This window comes from Pinus tabuliformis, chromosome 4_1, assembly GCF_031772625.1.
Source record: "Pinus tabuliformis cultivar Carrire ecotype Pingquan chromosome 4_1, CPIR1, whole genome shotgun sequence".
Classification (NCBI taxonomy): Eukaryota; Viridiplantae; Streptophyta; class Pinopsida; order Pinales; family Pinaceae; genus Pinus; species Pinus tabuliformis.
The window spans coordinates 589,087,258-589,102,545 of NC_142303.1; positions in this window are offsets into that span (position 1 = coordinate 589,087,258).

Here is a 15,288-nt window from a genome sequence, read left to right on the forward strand (position 1 = left end):
CCAGTGAGAAAAATTGCACAATTTTTCTCAGCGAGTGAGGGAGACAGGATGTGGGAACTATGCATTGTGCAGTCCCAGCAGCCAAGGTGTGGATTGAGGCTTGAGACTACACAATGCACAATCCATCCTGGGCAATGACTAGGAGAGATTGTGCATTGTGCGGTCCTAGTGCCCAAGGGATAGAATGAGCCCTGGAACTGTGCAATGCGCAGTTGGTTTAGCCTATGCTGTGCAGTCTTAGAGGCCAAACCTTAGCTTGAGTTGTTGGATTGCAGAATGCCCAGTTCGGCAATGTGAAAACTGGCTACGGAAAGTGTTTATTTTCCCTGTGTAAGTGTGAGAAACAAGCAGATCTGTTAGATAATGAAAGTAAGAACATAGATCTGACTAAGTGTGGATGGATTAATGTGAATCAAGTGCAGAAACTTAACAAATAGAAGGAAAAACAAGTGTTTAAAGAGAGTCATCAAAATGATGATCGTTCATGTGCAAAAACATGAAAATAAATGCAACACTTATGAAAGGAAAACGACAGACTGAAACAACATTTCTATAAGTTAATACAAATTAAAATTCCAGCAATCATGAAGAGAAATAAGCAAAACATCACTCATAGGAGTGAAATGACAAAAAGTGACAGAAAAGCAGCAAAAGACGACAAAAGAAAAACTCACCCATAAAAGTGATGGCAACTCCACCGAAGGTTCCTTAATCTCCTCGGGAATGCTAGAGATCCAAGATCGAATGTACAAATGAGCTCCATAGGTGTCTATTAAATAGATTTGGGTGGACTAGGGTTTATGACATGCATGCCTAAAATCAAGGAAAAAGTGACACTTAGCATAAACTTCTAAAAACAGGGTATGTGCCACCTTTAGGAAACTAATGATGAATCCCTAATTTCTAGGGATTGTTTTTTTGCTTCTTTTTTATCGTTAAACTCACCATGTACACTTCCAAGAAAGATTGTAGAGTTTGAGTTCATTGATGGATTGCACAATTTATTGGCTCAATGATGGGCTGGCTTCCATGACTATGCAGTTTCTGAGCTTAAGGCAAAACTGCCAGTCTGGGTTGTGCAATTCCAATCATCAAGGCTTGCTTGCCCTCATGGATTGTGCAGTTTCTAGAGGAAAGCCCATAATTCTTGTAAGGCTAATTCAGGGGGTTATCTTGTGACTTGGAAAGATCAGCTGAGTGTAAAAATAAGCAAACACAAGCACAGATGCAAGGGATAAAACTCAGTAAAAAATGAATACTTGAAGACAATCCAAGGTATGCTCATGTCAACAAAAAGGAAGGCTCCAAAATCAATGCATAAGCAAAATTATGGAGGGTGGTTGTAGCCACTACAACAGAAATGTCAACTTCCTTCTATGTATTTGGTGATAGCCCGAGCAGAGTTCTAGCTTGGTAAAAAATTTAACACCCTGCAGTTCATCAAGAAGATCATCAACTATTGGAATAAGAAATTTGTCCTTGATAGTGAGCTTGTTAAGGGTCCTAAAGTCGAGACACATGTGCCATTCTCCATCTTTCTTTAGAACCATGACCACTAGAGATGAATAAGGGCTGGTGTTGGGATGAATAACACCGACTTTGAGGAGTTCCTTGATGATTTTTTCAATTTCATTCTTTTGTGCAAAAGGATATCGATATGGGCGAACATTTGGCGGCTAGGCACCCAAGACCAAAGGGATGTTATGATCATGTTCACCCCTAGAGGGTGGGAGCTCCTTAGGTTTTTCAAAGACCCACTGGTGGTGATCTAATACCTATTGCATATCAGGATGAATATGAGGAGGAGTGGATTCAATGGCCTGGATGGAATTAAATTGGGCTACTACCCCATGATGGCCCTTTTTTAAAAGCTTCTCCATTTGATGTGAGTTGATGATAGTAGGAGCACCTGCCTGGAGTCCCTCAATGTATGAGTGTGATCATTATGCTTAAAGCTCATATATAACTCTTGGAAATCCATTGTGATAGGACCCAGTGTGTGGACCCTTTCGGCACCAAGAACAATGTCACAACCACCCATTTCAATGGAAAACATGTGGGTTTTGAGGTGATAATCCCCCATCTGAAGCTTAATATTTTCATAGCATCCTTCACATTTCATGGCCCCCCCATCAACAATAAGGACTTGGAAATTAGATACCTCCCATACAAAACAATGAATAACTTATGCTACTCTCTTATGGACAAAGTTATTGGTGTTGCCACTATCAATCAACACCATTACTGTTCGATGCTTAATAAAACCTTAGATTTTAAGAGACTGGAGCATAGAAATTCCAACCAAGGCATGTAGTGATATAACCGGCTCATCTGACATCGATGTGAGATCATTGTCGGGTCAGTTTGGGGTTCACCTACTTCTTCCTCAGTCACTTCAGTGGATGGAGCTTCATCGGTTGAGTTGTTTTCAATTGCATTAATTTGAAAGAATTCTGGTTCCTTGCATTTATGTCCTGGGGAGTACTTGTCATCACAGTAGTAGCAAAGTCCTTATCTCCTTATTTCAGCCATTTTTGTCAATGACACCTTTTGAACCTTAAGTGTTTGGGTGGGGCTCATAACCTGGGTGGAACGAGCCTTTGCAACAAAATTTGGACGATTTAACTGGGCATTTAAGGCGACTTCTACATATAAGGCCTAGATACATGCTTCCAACCAGGTAGCTAGGTGATGCATTTGGACATGGGCTTAGATGGCTTCCTTTAGGCCACTGATGGAACATTCCAAGTAAAATCTATTTCCTAGTCTATCATTTTTTATGGCCAATTGTTCAAAAGCTGCAATGTAGTCCCTTATTGTACTTGTTTTCTTAAGCTTAGTGAGATGACCCAAAAAGTGAGAATCCCGATCAAAGTGGTCATAAATGGCTTTTGAGAACATGTTCCAAGTTGACTTCCCTAGATAACATTTATGATGCCATTGCCACCACTGCCATCTCTCTTGGTCCAAGTAAAGGGCTCCCACATGTAGTTTAGTTCCCTCCTCCTAGATATTATTAAGGACGAAATATTGTTCCATATGTACCACCCATACTACGGGGTTAGAGCCATCAAATTTGTACATGTCCAATTTGGGTGTCTAGTGGATCTAAGATTGGTGATCTCCAACGAAATGGATGTGATGGTTGGATTCTCCTTCTATGTGTGAATCAACACTATGTTCTTCCCTCATGGGTTCGCAAGGCATTGTTATAATGACCAATACTTTTGCAAGCTGGGAGGTAATAGTCTCCTGGAAATCATTGAATTTTTTCTCGAGGTTTTCAACCTTCTCGGTAGCCCTGTCCACAACCATAACTTGAGACCTGGTACCGAGCATACACTAGCCTCAGTCAAATTTTGAGATTACTTAAGAGTACTATGCTTGGAAAAAGGGCAAGCTCAAGAGTCTAGTGATGTGGGTCACTTTAAGCCACATCTAGAAAAATTTGGAACCGCCTGAAAATTGGGGACTTACAAGTGAATGGTATCACTGCGACTAGCATGTCATCCTAAATCTTATGGGCTAGGTCTCTTGCAAGTGGCTCGAGATGGCCCTATATGACTTCTTCTTTTTAGTCCGAAAGGAGTTTTACATGTGGGGCAACTTTGAGAAGTAAAAAAGTAATCTTTTCCCGATTGGAAAAGTCGTGAATTGAAAATATCCTTCCAACAAATTTAACCATTTATCTGCGATGTTTACATCTATTTGGCCCTCAAATATTGGAATATCAAAGTTAACTTGTACCTTAAAAGGAGTGGTGCCTCCAAAGTGGCTACTGAATGAAAATGTGTCACCTGTGGGTAGTTGTCGAAGGATCTGGGAAAAGTTATCCATCATTGCATTCCTTTGTCACTGGAGGGCTTCCTCAAGCAGTATTTTGAAAGGATCTCCTGCCCCGTCGTCTTTCTTTTCTTCCGCCATGGGAAGTTATCAGGTTTTGCGAGACTCGTCTTGCAAAGGTTCAACCAGATCGAGCCCTAACTCCTTATACCCTGACCTTGTTAGGGACATGAAAAGAAAAACAGAGAAAGAGTAGACCACTCTGATACCATTGATCCAAACTTATGAAGGAACGCAGCAAAATATAGAAATACCCATATACACAGAGATGCAACATAAATAAAACTTCATTTTGTTAATATCAAAGAACTGAAATATGTTTACATATAGAAATAAAAATAAACTAGCTCGGGCAATGGTAGCTTATCTCTGAGAAGTGATGTGGCGGTTACATGCCTCTAAATTGTGTTACAATGAGGCTCAAAGGCCTATTTATTATTGAGAAACAATGGAAAACCTTAAACATCAAAAAACCTAACCCTAGGAGATGAAGAGCCAAAACTGTGGGTCCCATTTGGGTAAATTGGTACATCAACTTCTTGGGGTCGTAACTTTGTAATACGATCTCCGTTTGGCTATCATAATGCCTTGTTTTGAAGATTTCGAAGAGAAGTCCGAAAATAATTAAAAAGACTTGTTTGGGACTTTTCTAATCTCTCCGTTTTCCCTAAAAACGTCTTTTAGTCTCTCAAAATGGCTTCAGAAATTTAGGACACGAAAAACTGCCAAAAATAGTAATTTGTGCTACAATTAAGGAAACTGAAAAGAAAAAACGGTGGGGGTCCAAGTGGAATAGACGGGTGGCTACCAATATCCACTTGGATCACTTGAGCATGAAACCCATGCTTTACATAAAAATAAAATTTTAGTTTCTTTCTTTTTCTTTCTTTATACAAAATATACAATGGCATCATTACAACATAGGTCATTATGAAGACCAAACCTAGTTACAATTTCCAACATGCCTAGAATTAGTCAAATGGGTAAGATTTATTAAATAACCCAACAATACTTTGTGTTGGATGAATCTTAGATGTTTTGGGAAAAGAAGGAATGATTTGGAAGCCTTGAACAAACATTGTTTTCATTATTAGTCTCATATTCCAGCACAAGTGTGGCATCCACAAAGGATTTGCCTATGGTTGGGAGGATATTATGTTGAAAATAGCAACAATAGATGATAAAAATAGAATCCAGAATATTCCAATTTTATTTTTTCCTTGAATTAAAATTGTGAATTAAAATTGAATTTATTCTCACCAACTGCTTGGAAATAATTAATTAATTAATTCATTATGGATTAATTAGTTGGAGAAAATCAAGTTAGAAGTCTTTCTGTAGTCATGCAACAATTGTCCCTTATATTAAGGAGATAAGTCTTAAATTAAGGTGATAAGATTGAGTTATATTTGAGTTGTAATTAGTTAATTCAATTTACTGAGTTAAGTCCAGTTAAATTAGTTCCAAACTATTTGAGGAACTAATTGTGAGTTATCAGTCAGTTGATGCATGCATGCACTCAACAAGTGTACTCCAGATAACTGAAAATTCCCTCATTAGAAACACATGCATGTCTATTCTGAGAAAGACCTAGTTGAGCTAAATGTCAAGGACATTGTACTATCAATTGCATGTGTTTTCCTATAAGGGAAACTCATGCATGCAGTCAAGGTAAGGTTCCTTGAGGATTGTGTAGTTCTGACAGTGTGTTAGAGCAATGTTCCACTTGGTGAGGTGATAATCATCCACTAGGAACAGCGCAAGAAAATAGGAGCTTGGAGGGCAAAGGAGAAGGCTTGTAAGAAGCCAGAATTTCCTGTGAGCATCTGTGAGGATTGTACTAAGAACTAGCTAGCTGTGAGAGCTAAGGCTTTGTATAATTCTGATGTATTTCCACCTTGTATGATAATACAGATAATGGGGTTTTTAGCTGAGGCTTTCCCCAAAGTATGTTCATGTGTTTGGTTCATTGATTCTTCTTCTTCTAGTTATATGTGTTCAGCTCGATCTTTCTCATTCTTTAAGCTTCCGCAAATTGATAGTAGAAGTAGGTTATAGTATTTTTCTTTGGTTATATTGCATTATTGGGTTAATCTACAGTTATAATTTCTACATGGTCTTAGAGCGAGATTTGTAGAGAATTTACAGAATTTCTACATGGTATCAGAGCCAAGTTTATCGGAGCTGTGAATAGTATACAGAGAAGAGAATTCGAAGTTTGAATTTCGGGGTTGCAGGTGCAAATCGAATTCATATCATACTTCAATTGAGATGGGACATTATGCGACTAATTGCCCATCGAAGAAGTCCAAGAAGGGATCTTCAGAAGGATCGGAAGGTGAGGCATTAGCCTCTCAGTTCAAAATGGACTTTACCCTCATCGCATGCATGGTGTCATCGATTATGGGTTGTGTTTGGTATCTTGACAGTGGAGCCTCATTCCACATGACCGGTGATAAAATTTTATTCAGTACCTTGGAGGAGAAAGACCTCAAGATGCACATAGAGATGGGTGACGACGAAAGGTATAGTGTTTCAGGAATGGGCACGGTTTCTTTTCAGAGGGAGCATGGACCTCTTATCACCTTGACAGATGTGAATTATGTGCATGGACTGAAGAAGAACTTGGTATCGGTCGCGATGTTGGAAGACAAAGGCTATGATGTTGTCTTCAGTAAAGGAAAGGCATTCCTTAGACACATCACCATGAGACAGGTGAAACAGATCGGTTCATGAGTTAAGAACCTGTATGCTCTTGAGGTTCAAGATGCATGCAAAGCCTTGAGGAGCAAGGCAAATGTTAGAGACTTGGTGGTTGAGAGGGAGAGTAAATTACCTCTCAACATGTAGCCCCAGAAGAAGTCTTAGACAATTGTGGAAGAGCTACAATTGGAGAAGCAGAGAGGAGACCAAGTGAAGAGATCCACTCATGCAGGTACCTCCATTAGGGGAGGAATTTTGATCCAATTGGGCATAGGGATCACATGCAGCCATATCTCTAGGTGTGAGGTGGGGCGATGTGAAGTGATAGTCCCAAGAAGGCTGAAATTGGGCAGGGTCCATTGAGAGGTTTTATCTCATGGATCGTACCTTGCTACAGGAGCGCAAAGTATGTAGTAGCGGGAGGAATCAGTTGGATTGATGCAGTGAGAGATCAAAGTGACAGAAGCTAGAGCATTCAGATACTGAAGAGCACAGAGAAGGATTGGCAGTAGTGCAGAAAGGCAGAATCAGCAGAAGCGCAAAGTTTTTAGTTGACAGAGGCAACAACAGTCAGAGACTTTGATGACAGATGCATTTTACTAATTTAGATTGGATGTTTTTTTTGTTTCTAAAGTTGCTGGAGCAACAACACTAGAGAAAAGTGTTGCATGCATAACATTCCAAAGGTTCACGATCGGGATTGAGTTGAATTCCTTTCTTGTTGAGAGGGAGTGTTGAAAATAGCAACAAGAAATGATAAAAATAAAATCCAGAATATTCCAATTTTAATTTGCCCTTGAATTAAAATTGTGAATTAAAATCGAATTTAGTCTCACCAGCTGCTTGGAAATAATTAATTAATTTATTATGGATTAATTAGTTGGAGAAATTCAAGTTAGAAGTCTTTTTGTAGTCATGCAACAGTTATCCCTTAAATTAAGGAGATAAGTCTTAAATTAAGGAGATAAGATTGAGCTATATTTGAGCTGTAATTAGTTAACTCAGTTTACTGAGTTAAGTCCAGTTAAATTAGTTCCAAACTGTTTGAGGAACTAATTGTGAGTTATCAGTCAGATGATGCATGCATGCACTCAACTAGTGTACTCCAGATAACTGAAGATTCCCTCATCAGAAACTCATGCATGTCTATTCTGAGAAAGACCCAGTTGAGCTAAATATCAATGACATTGTACTATCAGTTGCATGTGTTTTCCTATAAAGGAAACTCATGCATGAAATCAAGGTAAGGTTCCTTGAGGATTGCGCAGTTCTGACAGTGTGTTAGAGCAGTGTTCCACTTGGTGAGGTGAGAATCATCCACTAGGAACAACACAAGGAAATAGGAGCTTGGAGGGTAGAGGAGAAGACTTGTGAGAAGCCAGGATTTCCTATGAGCATCTATGAGGATTGTACTGAGAAACGGCTCGCTGTGAGAGTTAAGGCTTTGTATAATTATGATGTATTTCCACCTTGTATGATAATACAAATAGTAAGGTTTTTATCTGAGGCTTTCCCCAAAGTATTTTCATGTGTTTGGTTCATTGATTTTTTTTCTTCTGGTTATATGTGTTCAGCTCGATCTTTCTCATTCTTTAAGCTTTCATAAATTGATAGTAGAAGTAGGTTATAGTATTTTGTTTTGGTTATATTGCATTATCGGGTTAATCTATAGTCAGATTTTCTACATGGTCTTAGAGCGAGATTTGTAGAGAATTTGCAAAATTTCTACATATTGGTTCACCCAAAGTTAGGTGCTTCAAATCTAGCTCTTCAAAGAGAGAAACACCTCTTATTTTCTCTAAGATTTAAGATTATGTGGTTGTAATTTTGAGATGTAAATGGATATATGCATTGAAATTTCTTATAGGTTTAATGAGCAAATGAATCAAAATTTATGTTTTATGTAAATTGTGTGTAGAAATGTATTATGCATACAAGTTCAAAAACTAGTTTTGTGTTATATGCTATGGTGCCATTTGAAGTCAAATTCGGACCAAGGTTAACTGGCATATATCCCATGTGTCCATAAACAATTAGCCTTAGAATTTTTTATATGACCCTTAAAAACTTGAAATGGCTCCAAATGAGATTTTACTAAAACTCATCCATATGGTGTTCATTGGCACTCAATTTTTAACAAATGCTAGCTAACATTAATATACACAAGCTTGCCAAATTTTAGTCATTCATTTCTTTCTCCAAAAGGTCGAATGGTTGTAGATGAAATTTTGTTAAAATTGGGCCATGCAATGTCAATTCACACTCAAATTTTAATAGCGAGTAAACAATGTAAACTTTGAAACGAGAATTGATATTGTTACTTGTTTCGTAGAGATAGCAAAAAAGTGACCTGATTTTGAAAATGGGTGATGCAAAACACACATGTTTTTTGAGCATAGTTTTTAGCACTTTAAATTTTTTTATGTACATTATGCTTTAGAATAGTAGTGATTTTCATGCTGATTTTAAAAAGTAGTGATTCTGCATCAAGCCATTTTTTTAAAAGACCTATTTTTTTACTTTAAATTTTCTAATGTATGAAATGTAAATAATTATTTTCTAAATTTAACAATTTTTGAAGTGGTCATCTTCTTCATATTTTCTTGTTTTTATTTTTTTATTTTTATTTTTTTTAGTTAAGTTTTTAACGTTTTGCATATTTAAAGAAGAAGGTCGATATTTTGAATTTTCGATATTCTACATATTTATACCTTGTTAATTAATTTGTCAATGCACATTTATTAATTATCTCTAAAAAAACAATAATTTTTAACAATTGACATAAAAAAAAAAAACCATTTTCAGCGTAAATATAACTAAAAAATTACACATTTTGATAATTTTTTGCTAGAAATGACATGTCAAAATCACAATTTTTATAGGAAAATTTTAACTAGGAATGGTTAAATGATAGTTTTTTTATGAATTTCATGTCAAAAAAATAATAATAATGACTGTTTTTTTCAAAAAATAATGATTAACATAAAAATTAATGCGAAAATCACATAATACAAATATTGAACACATAAGAACATTAATTGAGTGTTTTTTCTTCTCATAAAATGTCAAAGTTAAAACATTACAAGTATAACTAATTAATAGTTACAAAAAATAAACTTGATTTCCAAATATAACTTAAATTTAATCAGCAATATAGCGTAATCCAAACTCTTCATCCTCTAGAGTTTCATCATTGTCTTCTTCCACAATATTTTCTGCTTCATTTTGTTCATTTTCCTCTTCTAATGGATCTTTGATGTCTGCGAATCTCTCAATGTATGTCTTTTCAATCATTCCATGTAATGGTGGTTGGGGTTCCTTTGCCTTTTTTGCCACATGTGATTCATTAAAGTCCTCTTTCTTCAACCCAGTTTCTTACATTGCATCTGGAAGAAATTGAAGAGCATTAATTCTTTGTTGAATAAAATTGCACTGTATTGGATCTTTTTCAATGGCAATGCAATTTCTTCCTTTTTGAAGGCAACATGCTAGTGTTGTACCTATCAAGAATAAGAGAAATAATAAAGTAAATTAGTACAATAACATATAAATTAAGAAATAAGATATTGAAATTCAATTCCATATAATAAAACTTACTTGAGCCAGAAAATAAATCTGAAACCCAATCTCTTTCATTTGAACATATGTCTTTAAGATAGCTAATCAATAACTGTGGTTTTTTATAAATGTTAACTATCTCTCCTTTTGTTTCTTTGTCTTCATATGTTAGTTTTCTCACAACGACATCCTAAGTCAGAACTTGGCTATGACTCTTTCCATCTACCCGATTAAAAATCATCATCTTTTTCCCAACTATCAATATGAATGAACTCACAATCATTTATAAATGGTTGATATTCACGGTTAAGAAAATTTGACTTTTTCCTGTAACATGAAACAGTAAAATTTCAATTAACTTGTACATAAATGAATTTTTTAACATTAATCAAATATACATTTTAAATATCTTACCATGTAAGTTGCATCCTTGAGTTTGTTTTCCCCTTGAAGCTTGACAATAACATTGTAAATTGTGTGTCTGAATGAAATGTCACAAATCTCCATAATAGTGATGATGCGACTTCTAGAAATCCCACAACCACTTTACTAAGAGCTTGATAAGTATAAGGGTCACTATCATAGTCAATGTTTGGAATATTGAAACCATGGGAAATATATGCAATAACTAAGGTATAATCCATTTTAGGTATGAGTTTAGCAATGTTTTCACAGTCACCTTGTATTACTTGATATTGAATAGTGTCAATCCCATTCCAAATGTAATGAGTAAGAGTTGGATCAAGTTCAACATTCTTAAGACATTGCTTTTTCAGTCTTTCGATTTTAATTTTTTCAATAAAGGTTCTGAAACTATCTAATGCTCCATTTGCATCATTTCTCATCTTTAATGAAATAAACAAATATATGTGTAAGTTATAAAATAAAAATAGCATAAAGATGAATAAAAATGAATGTATAAATCAACATACCTTTTTAAATGCAAAAAAAAAATAAAAAATACTGTTGATGTAGAACTTTAATCTGGATAGTTGCGTACGACATCATCCCAACTATCTTCATTCAACAATTTAACCATTTGTTCTTGAATTTTCATGTAAACTTTGTGATTGCATAGATAAAATAAAAAAGTTAATATAATGATATGTATATCAAATACTACCAAGAACAATATGTTATATTTAAAAGAAAATTATAATCTAAATAAGTAAAAATAATTCAACAAACTTACTTTTAAAATTCCTTAAACATTTCCTCCAATGATAATTCCTCTGACCTCACACGAAATAATATTGCTTTGAAAAGTTTTTCATCATTCACTCCTTGCAATGCTCTCCAAGGTGTGATAGTCATATCTTCTGGAGGCTGCTTCATTTCAAAACCTGATTTACTATTGCTACATATCAATGGTTTAGACCTTTTGACCTTCTGGTTTTTAATGCCAATGTTCTCCCACATGTTAAAAATATCATTAATCAATTTCCATATCTCTCCAGTTTTAAATGCCAACTGGAAAATGTTATCAATGCCTCTAAATAAATCAATATTTACTTCTGTCGCCTTTTGAATTGATTTTCTCTTCAATTTGATAGTTTATTTCCATACAACATTCCTTTCGGAAATCTACAATAACATTTAGCTTATCCCCACCACAATTTTCTTCAAATTCACTATGAATAAATCTAACCCTTTTGATGAAAGTCATAGACATCCTATATTCATTATCTGAATTATAATCCCATGCCACTAACTTTGCTTATGTATCTGATAAACCAGCATAAATGATACATTTCATTGTTTCAAAACATGGGTCATTGGGATATTCCTCCATCAATTGTCTTTGAGCTTCTACAGAATGGTTCCCCCAAAGCACATAATAATTGTATTCAAAACATTTTGACTTATCAAATGCTTCTTTGTTGGGAACTTGAACCGGATCAACAAGAAGCACATAATTAACCACATGAGCATATGGATTGTACCTCATCAATGTCTTCAAGTTGTGAACATGAAAATGGTATGGTTTTCTGATTTGATATTTACATTTTCCTTCAGTTGCTTTATAGATTTGTCTGACATTAAGCTGAAATTTACGACCACCCTCAATTAAGTTTCTACTTGTCAAGTTCTGTCGAATGGAATTTTGTTTTGTTTTAATAATGCCATCCTCTAAATTAGTTCCTGGTGTAATGATTTCTGTGCTTTCTTTTGAAGTTTCACTAGGTTCTTGACTGTTGGTAGTGACTACTTCATAATGTTCAACTTTACTTTTCTTCCTCATAACATTCTCATCATTAACTAGAACAGATTTATTCTTGGGCATTGTTACTTTTGGTCTTTTACGGCTCTTCTCCTTTCTAACATTAGTTCCAATGTTATCTTCAGTAACGAAAACATATTCTTCAATGTCAGTTTCAACTTCCTCATCTTCAAAAGTAACCTGTCTACTTTTGCTAGATTTATCTACTAAAGGCATTTTTTTCCTTATCCCTTGGATGTAGTTTTGTAGCATCATGAATTACTACATTTTGTTTGTTTGCCATATCTTCTTTTGACACTGAGTAGAAACCGTTGAAAACTTTCATAATATCATGTTCTATGAAATTAATGTCTCCCAACATAATTGAACAACTTTCAACAAAATTCTGCCAAACAAAATATCATGTCAATAAAAAAAAATTATAAAAATATAGTAAGACAGTTACAAGAATGCAAAACACAAATATAGATAACAATACTTACGATATTTTGTGTCATCTCATTTACGATTTGTTTACACAACTTTGTAGATATCTCTCTCGTGTCATACAATGAATATGATAACTGGTATTTAATCATTTCATGTGACTTGGGCGGTTTTGTAATTATGTAAACAACTTCACTGTCCGGCACCGAATACATGTCTATGACCTTTCCCAACACGTCATAAATTCCAATATCGTTAGGTATATCAACATATAGATATATCCGCACATTTTGGCTTTCTCTTTCTTTCACATACCATACATTTGATGGAAGTTTCACTTCTTTTGATTTCTTCGAGTATGAAATCATATTCTTCTCATTTGAAGCACTTGAAAGATTTGTAGCCATCAGCTCAGGTGGGGTTCGCTCAACAACATTTTTTGAAGATCCACTTTTAAGAGCTTTTGGTCCAGAAAGATTCACATAAATCTTCTTTGATGCTATTTTCCTAAAAAAAGACACATATAAATCAGTTAACCAAAAAAAATAATAATTTAAATTAACAAAGAAAACAATAAATGATAATTAATTTCGTAAAACATAACAATTTAAAAAAAAAAATAACAAATAACAAATTAAAAAATATATCGCCCTGCCACCCAACCTTGGAAATCGGTCGGCCAACCGAGCCAGTAGTTCGGCCTGGCCCCCCTACACCACCCTAGCAGCCCAACAACTGCTCCCCCTCCCGACCCCCAGCCCCACCCGACCCTAGTAGCCCAACGACCCAACACCCAGGCTGGCTGTTGGGCCCCCGGGGTGGGGCAGGTGGCTGGCGAGTCGTTGGGCCGCCGAGGTGAGGCGAGGTGCCGGGTAGCCAGCCCCACAACCCCCAACCCACGAGCTCATTTGGCCACCGGGACCCTAATCGGGCCCACCACACCCACTTGTGGACGTAGTGGGTAAATCTGTCCTGCAAAACAATTTAATTTTAAAAAAAAAAAAATTAAACTTCATTAAACATTTTTAATTTTAAAATTTGCAAAGCATAAAAATTAACTAACCTTTCAAATGCGATAATCCTCCATTGAAAATGTTGTTGATAGCAATGTAGTTGTTCCACAAATTCGCTCAAATTATTTTAACGAACCTCGGAAAACCTTGATGTGATGTGAGTAATAACGATAATGAAATTTATTATATAGGTGAAATTACGGAATTGTTTTACTGTACGGTTAATATGGGATTAATTTGTTTTTATAAATTTTAACATGTTAATTTTGTTATGGTGATATAGGAAACTATGATAAAGCGAATATTACAGAATTGTTTTACAGCACAATGGATGTAGGATTAATTTGTTTTAAAAGGTATAATAAAAATTAAAAAAAAAACATTCAAGTGTCTAGTAAATATTATATATTTTAAGTATTAAATTAATTTAGGTAAAAGATTTTGTTCACAATTTTAAATTTAAAGATTTATTTCAAAAAAAAAATTAGTTAAATTTTTCAATAAATTGTAAAAGAAAATAATGGAGGGAAATTTTCATTCTTTAAGCTATATAATATCATTAGGAGAGTCTACATTTGTATCGTTTAACCTCTTCTATTTCAAAGGAATTGATTCTTCTGATAATAAAGTTTCGCTTTATGAAGCATCAACATCTTCGTCGCATAACAACTCTATTCATATTGATGAATATAACGGAAATTCTCCCACTATGAATATACAGTTAATTCTTCCACTTAGTCCTGATCCTAAGGACTATGAGAGCAGCACTGATGAGAGAAGGGATGAAGAATGTCAATTAAATAGAGTCACAGTTTCCACTTAGTCTTAATCATAAGGATTATGAGAGCAACAATGATGAACAGCATGATGAAGAATTTCAAAAGAATGAAGTGTCACGGTGTCCACTTAGTCCTAATCCTATGAACTATGAAAGCGATGAAGAGCATGATGAAAAATTTCAAAAGAATGGAGTGTCACGGTGTCCACTTAGTCCTAATCCTATAGACTATGAGAGCAGCGGTGATGAAGAGCATGATGAAAAATTTCAAAAGAATGAAGTGTCACGGTGTCCACTTAGTCCTAATCCTATGGACTATGAGAGCAGCAGTGATGGAGAGCATGATGAAAAGTTTCAAAAGAATGGAGTGTCCACTTAGTCCTGATCCTATGGACTATGAGAGCAGCGATGATGAAGAATTTCAACTGAATAGAGTGTCACAATGTCCACTTAGTCCTAATCTTATGGACTATGAAAGCATCAGTGATGAAGAACATGATGAAGAATTTCAAAAGAATGAAGTATCACGGTGTCCACTTATTCCTAATCCTGTGGACTATGAGAGCAACAATGATGAAGAGCATGATAAAGAATTTCAAATGAATAGAATGTCATACTATTCACTTAGTCCTAATCCTATGGACTATGAAAGCAACATTGATGAAGAGCATGATGATGAATTTCAAAAAAATGGAGTGTCACAGTGTCCACTTAGTCCTAATCCTATGGACTATGAGAGCAGCAGT